Below are 6,000 nucleotides of genomic sequence, written 5' to 3'. Positions count from 1 at the left end.
CTCCTCACCCTTTAAACATTTTGTTGTTGCCAACTCTTCCATGAAAGTACATACAAGAGGAGCAAAAGCAAGCCCTTGAGAATTTGTAGAAATACTGGGGAAGGCTCTGGAAATAATCTCTGGGAGATAGCATGCATATAAGCTTTGGTTTCCAAATACACAACTGTAAGCCCGAGATCTTTTAGGCTATAATTTGATGCACTTAAAAGGAATATATTAATAGGTATCATTGTGACTTCTAAAATGTAGAGATCATAATATTCATCATTGTTTTGTCTACCATCAAAAAAGTATATTTAAAGCTCATTTCTTTTCCTCTCATTTGTAGAATCCAATCTTGTTATTCCATTCTAACTTCTTCCCATTACTTAGACAAAAGACCAAAATTGTACTTATTTGTTAAATTTAACATTTCCAAAATACTAATTGTATATTAGGCCCTGTTCCAAGAACTTTACAACTCTTAGCTCATTATAGTCTTTGGGTTAGTTACTACTATTATCATCCCATTTTGCAGATGACAAAACTGAAGCCCAGAAAGGTTAAATAACTTTACTATAACACTGCTAGTAAGCCTTCATGATGTGGCTCCTGCTTCACTCACAGACTTCATCTTATTGCTCCCTTTTGCTTTGTCTTTCTAGTCATCTTTATGTCTTTGTATAAGCATATTAAGCCTAGAATACATTATTCTCTGTTCTTCACTCAGTTAGTTCTCAGTGGTTGTAATATTATACTATGAATGTACTTGAATATGGGAAAATTCAAATAGCCATTCCCTTGATGGTAGAAAATGATGAAAATTAATCAAAAGTCCTAACATAGTTTTCATTGACCTCTCTCACATCTGTGCTTTTCCAAGTCTTTCTCATCTCTGTTGGGAGGAAGACCCATCATCTTTGTGCTCAGGCTATTCTACCTGTATAGAGAGGACCATTATTTATCTATGGTTCATTCTTCCCAGTCTTTGTTGGGAGGACCACCATATATCCACGTGTTCAGGTCTATCTCCATGGAGTTTTCCTCTGCTCCTTTATTGTTCCCATCCCTCAGTGGATCCTAGATCCAGTCTGTTCTACCTATATAATCCATTGTGAATCTAAACACTCCTCCTCAACCATTATCACATTAATCCTGGACTTTATTTATTTATTTATTTATTTATTGTGTTTACATAAATTCTAGTGTCTCTAAATTTTGGTTATTAAACCCTTATCAGATGTATTGTTGAATACATTCTCCCATCGTGTGGTTTGTCTTTTTATTCTGTTCTTATTGTTTTAGCTGTGCAAAAGCTTTTTATTTTGATATAGTCCCATTTGTTTACCCTTTATTTCCCTTGCCTGTGGACATAAATCAGCAAATACAGTATGTCCGTGAAGTCATGGTGCACTTTTGCCCAGTCACAGGAAAGCAACAAAAGACGATAGAGATGTGAAATCTGCACCAAATTAAAGGAAAACTCTCCCAGTTTTATACCTATTCAGTGCAGTTTGATGTGGGCTCATGCACAGATTTTTTAGGGCTCTTTAGGTAGCTATCTTGTATAGCCTCTATAGACTTGTCACTGACTGATGGCCTACCAGAACGGGTTTCTCCACCAAACTGCAGGTTTCCTTCAACTGTTTATCCCACCGAGTAATGTTATTCCTATATGGTGGTGCTTCGTTATAAATGCGCCAATATTCACATTGCACTTTGGTCAGGATTTGAATTTAGGGAGCCACAGAACACACTGAACTTTCCTCTGTACTGTCCACATCTCGACTGGCATGACTGTAGGCTGCTCCGCTGTATACATGGTATTACATCATCATCTGCGCATATGCACATGCTGCCACATCATCCTATAGAAACTGGGAGGGTTTTCCTTTTATTTGTGCAGATTTCACATTTCTATTGTCTTTTGTTGCTTTCCTGTGACCAGTCAAAAGTGCACCATGACTTTATGGACACACTGTATATTGTTGTGATAGATGTCGGTGAGCTTACTGCCTATATTTTCTTCTAAGATGCTTATGGTTTTATGACTTACATTTAAGTCCTTTATCCATTTTGAGTTCATTTTTGTGAATGGTGTAAATTTGGTGGTCTAGCTTCATTTTTTTGCAGGTAGCTGTTCAGTTTTCCCAACACCATTTGTTAAAGAGACTGTCTTTACTCCATTGTATACTCTTACGATGGAGTCAAATATCAGTTTGACTCTTTTGTCAAATATCAGTTGTCCATAAAGCTGTGAGTTTATTTCTGGGTTCTCTGATCTATATGCTTGTTCTTATGCCAGTACCAAGCTGTTGTGAGTACAATGGCCTTGTAGTATAACTTGATATCAGGAAATGTGATAATTCCCACTTTATTCTCTTTTTCAAGATTGCTGAGGCTATTCGTGTTCTTTTTTGGTTCCATATAAATTTTTGGAATATGTGTTCTATATCTTTGAAGGATGTCATTGGTATTTTAATTGGTATTGCATTGAATTTATAAATTGCTTTGGGTAATATAGACATTTTAATGATGTTTATTCTTCTTAACCATGAGCACAGTATGCGCTTCCACGTGTTTGTATCTTCCTTGATTTATCTTATCAATGTTTTATAATTTTCCGAGTACAAGTCTTTAACCTTTTTGGTTAAATTTACTCCTAGGTACCTTATTTGTTTTTGTTGCCATAGCAAAGGGAATTGTTTTCTTAATTTCTCTTTCTGACTGTTCATTACTGGTGTATAAAAATACCTCTAATTTCTGTGTATTAATTTTATATCTTGCCACCTTCCTGAATTCATTTATCAGGTCCAGTAGTTTTTTGACTGAGACTTTAGGGTTTTCTATATACAGTATCATATCATTTGCAAATAATGATAGTTTTACTTCTTCTTTTCCAATTTGGATGCCTTTTACTTCTTCTTTTTGTCTGATAGCTATAGCTGGGACTTTCAGTACTATGTTGAATAAGAGTGGTGAAAGGGGGCACCCCTGCCTTGTTCCTGATATTAAGGGAATTACTTTTAATTTTTGCCCATTGAGTATGATGTTAGCTGTGGGTTTGTCATAGATGGTCTTTATCATGTTGAAGTATGGTTCCTGTATTCCCACTTTGCTGAGAGTTTTGATCATGAATGGGTGCTGGATTTTATCAAATGCTTTTTCTGCATCTATTAAAATTATCATGTGGTTTTTCTCCTTCCTTTTGTTTATGTGGTGAATCACATTGATTGATTTACAAATGTTGTACTATCCTTGCCTCCCCAGAATAAATCCCAGTTGATCATGATGTATGATTTTTTTCATGTATTGCTGGACCCGGTTTGCTAATATTTTGTTGAGGATTTTAGCATGTAAATTCATCAAAAATATTGGCCTATAATTTTCTTTCTTTGTGTTGTTTTTGCTTGGTTTTGGAATCAGAATTATGCCCGCCTCATACAAGGAACTTGGAAGTGTTCCTTTCTCTTGAATTTTTTTAAATAGCTTGAGTTATTTTAAATAGAAGTTAGTTCTTCTTTGAATATTTGGTAGAATTGACCAGTGAAGTGATTGGACCCCGGGCTTTTGTTTTTTGGGAGTTTTTTTGATAACTGTTTCAGTCTCATTTGTTGTAATTGGTCTGTTTAGGATTTCTGATTCCTCCAGATTGATTTTCGGAAGATTATATGTTTCAAGAAATTTGTCCATTTCACCTAGGTTGTTTAATTTTATGGCATACAGTTCTTCATAGTATTTTCTTACAATCCTTTGTATTTCTGTTGTGTCAGTTGTTATTTCTCCACTCTCATTTCTAATTTTATTTCTTTGAGTCTTCTGTCTCTTTTTCTTGGTGAGTCTCATTAAATGTTCATCATTCTTGTTTACCCTTTCAAAGAACCAGCTCTTGGTTTATTGTTTCTCTGTATTGTTTCTTTACCCCTGTGCAATTTATTTCTACTCTGATTTTTATTATTTCCTTTCTTCTACTCCCTCTGGGCTTTACTTGCTGTTCTTTTTTTAGTTCTTTTAGATGCAGGATTAGGTTTTTTATTTGTGCTTTTTCTAGCTTCTTAAGGAATGCTAGTATAGCTATGAACTTCCCTCTCAGTAATGCTTTTGCTGTGTCCCATAAATTTTGAGTTGTTGTATGATCATTATCATTTGTTTCTAGGAATTTTTTTCTTCTTTGATTTCATTGTTAACCCTTTTGTTATTTAATAACATGCTATTTAATTTTCATGTGTTTGAGTATTTTTCAGTTTTTTTGTTGTGGTTGATTTCTAGTTTCATGCCCTTGTGTTCAGAAAAAATGGTTGATATGATTTCAATCTTCTTAAATTTGTTGAGACCGCTTTTGTGCCCTAAAATGTGGTCTATCCTAGAGAATGTACCAGTAGCGCTTGAAAAGAATGTATATCCTGCTGCTTTAGGGTGAAAAGTTCTGAAGATATCTATTAAATTGAGTTGATCTAGTGTGTACTTTAAGTCTGCTGTTTTTTTGTTAATTTTCTTTCTTAAGGGTCTATCTAGTAATGTTAGTGGTGTACTGAAATCCCCTACTATTATAGCATTGCTATTGATCTCACCCTTTAAATCCATCAAAGTCTGTTTTATATATTTAAGTGCTTCTATATTAGGTGTGTAGATATTTATAATGGTTATATTTTCCTGTTGGATTGCTCCCTTTATTATTATTTAGTTACATTTCTTATCTCTTTATTTTAAAGTCCATTTTGTCTGATATAAGTATTGCTACCCCAGCTTTTTTTTTCATTCCCATTTGCATGAAATATTTTTTTTCTATCCTTTTACCTTTAGTCTATGTATATCTTTTGTTTTGTGGTGTGTCTCTTGTAGACAGCATATGTATGGGTCCTGTTTTCTTATCTACACAGCTACTCTATGTCTTTTGGTTGGATTATATAATTCATGTACATTTAGGTTTATTATTGATATGTAGTTGTTTATTGCCATTTTATTCTTTAAAGCTATATTCTTTTTTTTTCTATATTCTTTTCCCCTTTTGTTCTGTTTATAACAGGCCCCTTTACATTTCTTGCAGCATTGGTTTGGTTGTAATGAATTCCTTGAGTTTTGTTTTTTGTTTTTTGTCTAGGAAGCTTTTTATTTCTCCTTCAATTTTAAATGATAGCCATATGGACAAAGTAGTCTTGGTTGTAGGCTCTTATTCTGTATTACTTTGAATATTTCTTGCCATTTTCTTCTGGCCTCAAGTTTTTCTGTTGAGAAGTCAGATGTCATTCTTTTTTTTTTTTTTTTTTCATTTTTCTGAAGCTGGAAACAGGGAGAGACAGTCAGACCGACTCCCACATGCGCCTGACCGGGATCCACCCGGCACGCCCACCATGGGGCGACGCTCTGCCCACCAGGGGGCGATGCTCTGCCCATCCTGGGCGTCGCCATGTTGCGACCAGAGCCACTCTAGCGCCTGAGGCAGAGGCCACAGAGCCATCCCCAGCACCCGGGCCATGTTTGCTCCAATGGAGCCTCGGCTGCGGGAGGGGAAGAGAGAGACAGAGAGGAAAGCATGGCGGAGGGGTGGAGAAGCACATGGGCGCTTCTCCTGTGTGCCCTGGTCGGGAATCGAACCCGGGTCCTCCGCACGCTAGGCCGATGCTCTACCGCTGAGCCAACCGGCCAGGGCCAGATGTCATTCTTATTGGTCTTTTTTGTAGGTGATAACCTTTTTTTCTTTAGTAGTTTTAAATATTTTCTCTTTATCTCTTAGCTTGCTATTTTAATTATGATGTGTCTTTGTGTGGATTTCTTTGTGTTTCTCTTTACTGGAGTTCTCTGCGCTTCTTGAACTTGTGTGATTTTTTTCCTGCATCTATTTAGGGAATTTTTCAGCTATGATTTGATTGAACAAGGTCTCTATTTCTTGTTCTTTCTCTTCTTCAGGAACTTTTGAGATGTGGATATTGTTTCTCTGTACGTTTTCACAGAACTCTCTTAGTGTTTCCTCAGATTTTTAAATTCTCTTTTCTTTTTGCTGCTCTGCTTTCTTGTTTTTGT

Source organism: Saccopteryx leptura, chromosome 3 (assembly GCF_036850995.1).
Source record: "Saccopteryx leptura isolate mSacLep1 chromosome 3, mSacLep1_pri_phased_curated, whole genome shotgun sequence".
NCBI classification, from domain to species: Eukaryota; Metazoa; Chordata; class Mammalia; order Chiroptera; family Emballonuridae; genus Saccopteryx; species Saccopteryx leptura.
The sequence above is the reverse complement of the archived record's forward strand: the minus strand, read 5'-3'. Positions refer to the sequence as shown.